We start from the raw sequence: 8628 nt of genomic DNA, 5'->3' as shown, positions 1-8628 counted from the left end.
ACTGGTCAGACTGGTGCTGGTCCAGACTGGTGTAGAGGTACTGGTCCAGACTGGTATTAAGGCACTGGTCCAGACTGGTACTGGTCCAGACTAATGTAGAGGTACTGGTCCAGACTGGTATTGAGGTACTGGTCCAGACTGGTGTATAGGCACTGGTCAGACTGGTGCTGGTCCAGACTGGTGTAGAGGTACTGGTCCAGACTGGTATTAAGGCACAGGTCCAGACTGGTATTTAGGCACTGGTCCAGACTGGTACTGGTCCAGACTAATGTAGAGGTACTGGTCCAGACTGGTACTGGTCCAGACTGGTATTGAGGTACTGGTCCAGACTGGTACTGGTCCAGACTGGTGTATAGGCACTGGTCCAGACTGGTACTGGTCCAGACTGGTGTAGAGGTACTGGTCCAGACTGGTGCTGGTCCAGACTGGTGTAGAGGTACTGGTCCAGACTGGTATTAAGGCACTGGTCCAGACTGGTATTTAGGCACTGGTCCAGACTGGTACTGGTCCAGACTAATGTAGAGGTACTGGTCCAGACTGTAGAGGTACTGGTCCAGACTGGTACTGGTCCAGACTGGTGTAGAGGTACTGGTCCAGACTGGTACTGATCCAGACTGGTACTGGTCCAGACTGGTACTGATCCAGACTGGTGTAGAGGCACTGGTCCAGACTGGTACTGGTTCAGACTGGTCCAGACTGGTACTGGTCCAGACTGGTGTAGAGGTACTGGTATGACGCAGCCCAGCGCTGAGGCACTGGGGACTATATTGGGACACAAGAAGAAGAAAAAAAGAGGAAAGGAGGGCAGAGGAAAGGAAAGGAGGGCAGAGGAAGCAGTTAGGTAGCTGAGACAGGAAGCAGGTTGTTTATGTTCAGAAGCTTCTGGAATCAGATAAACAGAAATAATCACAACAACTTATGAAGTCAGTGAACGCCTCACGGAGAATAACGGTACAATCCTGTGGCTTTACGGTTATGATAATGTAATGTAATATAACAATATAATGTCATGTAATATAATGTCATAGTGTCATAATGTCATGTAATATAATGTCATAATGTAATGTAATAGGAGGAAGGCTCTCATGCACCGAACAGCAGTTCAGAGTCTCCGGCCTTCTTGGAGGCGGTGGAGGAGCCTGGAGTACAGGAACCGACTCACTGTTTTAACCACACCCTCGACCTTGTTCTTACATATGGCATTGTTGTGGAGCATTTAGTGGTGTTTCCACAGAACCCTCTTTTATCCGACCATTGCCTTATAACTTTTGAGTTTATACTACCGGATTGTACAGCGTAAGGCAAGAGTTTTTACACCAGATGTCTAACTGACGGTGCTGTTGCTAGATTTAAGGAAGCGATTCCTTCTGTATTTGATTCATTACCATGTCTCAATATAACAGGACTCCTGTGCTAACTTTACTCCCTCCCAGATTGATCAGCTCGTCGATGGTGCTACTGGCTCACTGAGAGTGACACTGGACTCGATAGCCCCTCTAAAAAAGAGGATCATTAAGCAAAGGAGGCTCGCTCCATGGTACAACCCTCAGACCCGCATATTAAAGCAAGCATCACGGAAGCTTGAGGGCATATGGCGTTCCAACGGTCTGGAGGAGTCCCGGTTGGTTTGGCGGATAGTCTGAGAACATATAAGAAGGCCCTCCGTAATGCCAGAGGAGCCTACTACTCATCACTAATAGAGAAAAACAAGAGCAACCCTAGGTTTCTCTTTAGCACTGTGGCCAGGCTGGCTGAGAGTCATAGCTCGGTGGATCCGTGTATTCCTATAGACCTCAGTAGTAATGACTTCATGAACTTCTTCAATGGTAAGATTCTGGCTATTAGAGACAGGATCGGTGATCTCCTGCCCTCGACTACTGCCGGTCCATCCTCAGGTGGGATGACATGGAGGAGGCTGTGGGCCCTGCTGTGTGTCTGGAGGGATGTTTGACCATAAACCTCGACCAACTGTCTTCAATGGTTTCTACATCTAAATCGTCTACCTGTCTCCTGGACCCTGTTCAGACTAAGCTGTTTAAGGAAGTTTTATCTTTAGTTAGTGCCTCTCTACTAGATATTATCAATGGGTCTTTACTAACGGGTCATGTACCACAGTCTTTTAAAGTTGCTGTAATTAAACCTCTCCTTAAGAGGCCCACTCTGGATCCAGAGGTGTTGGCTAACTACAGACCTATCTCTAACCTTCCCTTCCTCTCTTAGATACTGGAGAAGGTAGTCGCAAACCAGTTGTGTGACTTTTTACATAACAATAGTTTATTTGAGAAGTTTCAGTCAGGATTTAGAAAGCATCATAGCACAGAGACACTAGTGACAATTACTAATGACCTTCTAGTTGCATCAGATAGGGGACTTGTCTCTGTTCTGGTCTTGTTAGACCTTAGTGCTGATAAAGGACTTGTCTCTGTACTGGTCTTGTTAGACCTTAATGCCGATAAAGGACTTGTCTCTGGTCTGGTCTTGTTAGACCTTAGTGCTGATAAAGGACTTGTCTCTTTACTGGTCTTGTTAGACCTTAGTGCTGATAAAGGACTTGTCTCTGTTCTTGTTAGACCTTAGTGCTGATAAAGGACTTGTCTCTGTTCTGGTCTTGTTAGACCTTAGTGCTGATAAAGGACTTGTCTCTGTTCTGGTCTTCTTAGACCTTAGTGCAGCGTTTGACACTATTGACCATGACATCTTATTACAGAGACTAGACCAGTTGATTGGTATTAAAGGTACAGCACTAAGCTGGTTTAAGTCGTATTTATCAGATAATCTCAGTTTGTATTTATAAACGATGAGGCCTCGGTTACCACTGCCGTTCACCATGGAGTTCCACAGGGTTCTGTGCTTGGACCAATTTATTCACCTTATATATGCTTCCTTTAGGCAATATTATCAGAAAACACTCCATAAACTTTCACTGTTATGCCGATGATACTCAACTATATCTGTGGATCAAGCCAGATGAAACCCACCAGGTCGCCAAACTTCAAGCGTGTCTTAAAGACATCAAAACCTGGATGACCTGCAACTTCCTGCTGCTGAACTCGGACAAGACTGAAGATATTTTACTCGGACCAGAACACCTCAGAAATCAAGTATCTGATGATTTGGTTTCTCTGGATGGCATCGCTTTGGCATCCACCACCACCGTAAGGAATCTCTGAGTTATTTTTGACCAGGACCTGTCCTTTGGCTCTCACATGAAACAGATCTCAAGGACCGCCTTTTTTCACCTACGGAACATCTCAAAGATCCGGCACATCCTGTCGCAACGCGATGCAGAAACATTGATTCACGCATTTGTTACCTCAAGACTGGATTACTGTAACTCCGTATTATCAGGCTGCTCTGGTAAATCCCTTGGATCTCTCCACCTGATCCAGAATGCTGCAGCTCGTGTACTAACGAGGACGCGGAAGAGAGATCACATTACTCCTGTACTAGCTGCTCTCCACTGGCTTTTTGTAAGATCGAGAATCATATTTAAAATCCTTCTCCTTACCTACAAAGCCTTAACTGGTGATGCACCTTCATATCTTAAGGACCTTATAGTGCCATATGACCCCACGAGAGCATTACGCTCACTGAATGCAGGGATACTTGTGGTTCCCAGAGTGTTAAAAAGTAGGTTGGGGGCTAGAGCTTTCAGTTATCGGGCTCCTCTTCTGTGGAATCAGCTTCCACTTTCAGTTAAGAGTAGACTTAAGACTTTCCTCTTTGATGGCGCTTATAGTTAGGGCTGGTTCAGGCTTATAGTTAGGGCTGGCTCAGGTTTGCCCTGGTCCAGCCCCTAGATATGCTGCTATAGGCCTAGACTGCTGGGGGACATCTTAGGATACACTGAGCTCCTCCTTTCCTTCTCTTCCTCTTTTTCCTCCTCCTCTCCTCCTCTTCACCTCTTCTTTCTCTCCTTCTGGATAAATGATTGTCTCTTCAATGCATATTACTAACTCTACTTTCTTTTTCCATGGATTCGTGGCTGCCTGGAACCAGGGGGAGGACCCCGGTCCTCCCCCTGGCCCTGCTGATGCAACCATGGCCCTGCTGATGCAACTGGCCTGGAGCCGTCCTGCCAGCTGCCATGGCCCTGCTTTCTCCTCCCACTGCTCCTGGGATGCCCCTCCTCTCTACCTACTTCTGCTTAATGGGTCGTGGATATCTGGATCATGGACCATGCATACTACTCATTATATGAATAATTTCTGTCACATTCATTGAATGTGCTGTAACTCTGTTACGTTGTTCATTCTGGTCACATGACATATATTGCTTCTGTCCATCCGGGGAGAGGGATCCTCCTCTGTTGCTCTCCCTCAGGTTTCTTCCCCTTTTTTCCCTGTGAAAGGGTTTTTACTATCTTTATTGGGGGAGTTTTTCCTGATCCGATGTGAGGTCCCGGGACAGGGATGTCATGTGTACAGATTGTAAAGCCCTCAGAGGCAAACTTGTATTTGTGATGTTGGGCTATACAAAATAAACTGAATTGAATTGAATTGAATTGGAGGGATCTGAACCCCGTGTTCGTATCCTCGGTAGTGAGTCAGACACGTTCCTGGTGGGTTCCTCCAGCCTTCATCACCGGTCCTGTTCCTGACCTTCATGGACAGGATATCTAGGCGCAGCCAGGGGGCGGAGAACGTCCGGTTCTGGGTCTCAGGATCGCCTCTCTGTAGGGCTCAGCCTTAGAGATAGAGTAAGAAGATGAGTGTCCTCTGTAGGACTCTTAGAGATAGAGTAAGAAGATGAGTTTCCTCTGTAGGACTCTTAGAGATAGAGTAAGAAGATGAGTTTCCTCTGTAGGACTCTTAGAGATAGAGTAAGGAGATGAGTTTCCTCTGTAGGACTCTTAGAGATAGAGTAAGGAGATGAGTTTCCTCTGTAGGACTCTTAGAGATAGAGTAAGGAGATGAGTTTCCTCTGTAGGACTCTTAGACATAGAGTAAGGACCCTAACCCTAACCCGGCTGAAAATGGATGGATGGATAATGTAATATAATAATGTAATAATGTATTATAATAATGTAATATAATATAATGTAATAATGTAATATAATAATGTAATAATGTAGTATAATATAATGTAATAATGTAATATAATAATGTAATATAACATAATATCATAATGTAATATAATGTAATAATGTAATTTAATATAATAATGTAATATAATATCATAATGTATTATAATGTAATGTAATAATGTAATATAATATAATGTAATATAATATAATATCAAAATGTAATATAATATAATGTAATAATGTAATATAATAATGTAATATAATATAATATCATTATGCAATATAATGTAATAATGTAATGTAATAATGTAATATAATGTAATGTAATAATGTAATATAATATAATGTAATAATGTAATATAATATAATATCATAATGTAATATAATGTAATAGTGTAATATAATAATGTAATATAATATAATAATGTAAAATAATGTAATAATGTAATATAATAATGTAATATAATATAATATCATAATGTAATATAATAATGTAATGTAATGTAATAATATAATGTAAAATCATAATATAATATAATTAATTCATGATAAAATATTGTTGACGTCCTGAAACATTAATTATTAAAGAATATGTTTGTGTCGTTGCACAAACAGAAAATTGTCTCTTTAATATTTTATGTTTTTCTTACTTCTGGATTCGTGGATTTTTTTAATGAAGATGGTGATTGATAGTATATTATTATTACATAATATAATAATATATTTAACTATATAATATTATGAATAATACATTATCTACAGATATATATTTATATATATATATATATTTATAATAATAAATATTCTAATATAATATATTATTATAATTATTATTATTATATAATATTATAATTATATATTGTAGTGTAATCTTAATAATAATAAGTAGATATACATTTTCATATAATATGAATAATATACTGGATATTAAAAATAAACAGTATTATATTCAGTGTCTGTTGGTTCACTCTTAGTTCCTCGGAATGTTTTTGAACATAAACAAGTTGCTGTTGATCTTCATCTCTGAGAGCAACAACTCATACATAAACATAATCATACATGAACATAATCATACATGAACATAATCATACATGAACATAATCAAACATAGACATAAGTAATAACTTGAGTAAAATATTACTTTACTTAGAGAGTCATGGCGGAGTCAGCGCTGGAGCGGTACTTTGATAAATACATCTCTAACGTGAGTACAGACACAACTCTAAAGAACTTCTCTAATATTAAAGTTATAGTTTGAACAGAACAGCCACCTGCAGGCCTGTGCTGTCTCCCTGCAGGACTCCGGTGACCCCAGTGACCCCTGTGACCCCGGTGACCCCTGTGACCCCGGTGGGGTGGTGGTGGAGGACCTGGACTGTGACGTCTTCTCCCTCCCTGACGAGCTGCTGGCGCTGGTCCAGGACCATGCAGGTGCTCTACTGTGGTCGACTCGCTTGTTAAAAAGTAAAAGGTTTTTACAAAAAGTCAGTATAGTTTGTTATTTTATAGTAAGTTATTTAAAAAAAAATAACGACATGAAAAGCTTCATAAAACAGTTATAAATAAGTCATGAAAAATCAATAAAGTCATGAAACGTCAGAAAGCAGTTATAAATCAATCATGATAAGTCATAAATAAATCATGATAAGTCAAAAGAAAATCATGAAAAGTCATAAGAAGTCACTGCAGAGTTTGTCAATAGTAATATTTTATTATGTGAAAGTAAGAAAAAGTCAAAATATAGAAGTATGAAATGAAAAGTATGACGTCATCACGAGGTTACACCACACCAGACAAGGAGAGCAGCAGTCTGGACCGAGGCTCCCAGAACCCAGGGACCCCGCAGAACCCAGGGACCCCGGAGAACCCGGAGAACCAGCCCCCACACATCCTCCCCAAGATACTGTGAGTCCCCTCAGGTTCAGGGGCTGCTCTGGAGTGTCGCGCTGCGTTCAGGTGCTGTTGGGAAAAAATTGAAAATCCCTCGTTTGTATGTTTGTGTGCAGGAACGTCGTCTCCACGCTGAATCTGGGCTGCCGTCTGGACCTGAGCCTCATAGCTCACAGAGCCTGGAATGTAGAGTACAACCCAAAGGTACTGGCACCACAGACCATGAGAGACCACCACAGACCACCAGAGACCACTAGAGACCACCACAGACCACCAGAGACCATGAGAGACCACCAGAGACCACTAGAGACCACCACAGACCACCAGAGACCATGAAAGACCACCAGAGACCACTAGCGACAACCACAGACCACCAGAGACCATGAAAGACCACCAGAGACCACTAGCGACAACCACAGACCACCAGAGACCACTAGAGACAATGAGAGACCACCAGAGACCACTAGAGACAATGAGAGACTGCCAGAGACCACTAGAGACCACCACAGACCACCAGAGACCACTAGAGACCACCAGAGACCACTAGAGACTACCACAGACCACCAGAGACCACTAGAGACCACCGCAGACTGCCAGAGACCACTAGAGACCACCACAGACCACCAGAGACCACTAGAGACCACCAGAGACCACTAGAGACCACCACAGACCGCCAGAGACCACTAGAGACCACCACAGACCACTAAAGACCACCAGAGACCACAATAGATTACCAGAGACCACCAGAGACCAGACAGACAGTGATCTGGATCAAATCTGAATCTCTGTCCATTTTTAGAGCATCATGAGAACGTTATCATTTACTACTGCTAACGCTACTAGCTCTCCTCCTGTTGGTTCTCCGTTAGCGGTCCTGCTAACGTTACTAGCTCTCCTCCTGTTGGTTCTCCGTTAGCGGTCCTGCTAACGTTACTAGCTCTCCTCCTGTTGGTTCTCCGTTAGCGGTGCTGCTAACGTTACTAGCTCTCCTCCTGTTGGTTCTCCGTTAGCGGTGCTGCTAACGTTACTAGCTCTCCTCCTGTTGGTTCTCCGTTAGCGGTGCTGCTAACGTTACTAGCTCTCCTCCTGTTGGTTCTCCGTTAGCGGTGCTGCTAACGTTACTAGCTCTCCTCCTGTTGGTTCTCCGTTAGCGGTGCTGCTAACGTTACTAGCTCTCCTCCTGTTGGTTCTCCGTTAGCGGTGCTGCTAACGTTACTAGCTCTCCTCCTGTTGGAGACTAGAGGATACAACTTTATTTCCTCTGTGATGTTAACGACTGTGAGAGTGCAGAACAGATCAGGGATCAATAGCGCCCCGTTACGTCATCTACCGACATGAAAACAGGAAGTCAGTGGTCGAGCAGTAAAGCCCGCCTCCAAGTGTCACATTGGCGCGTTTCTTTGAATCTTCGATCGGATCCTTAGACTTCTGGTTTTACTCGCTTATTTGTTTGAACTTTTCTCTGCTAGCTCCTCTGCTAGCTCCTCTGCTATCTTCTCTGCTAGCTTCTCTGCTATCTTCTCTGCTAGCTTCTCTGCGCGTCACTTTTCAAAGTCTCCTTCACAAAGCGAGCCGTGAACCCGTGACCCACTGTGCTCCAGGCGATCAAGGCGCTCACCATGAGGATCCGGAAGCCGCCGACCACGGCGTTGTTGTACAGTTCTGGAAAGATGGTGTGTTTGGGAGCCAAGAGGTTCGTCTGCCCCGATGCA

Source organism: Taurulus bubalis, assembly GCF_910589615.1.
Source record: "Taurulus bubalis genome assembly, chromosome: 2".
NCBI lineage: Eukaryota > Metazoa > Chordata > Actinopteri > Perciformes > Cottidae > Taurulus > Taurulus bubalis.
This window is presented reverse-complemented; position numbering follows the sequence as displayed.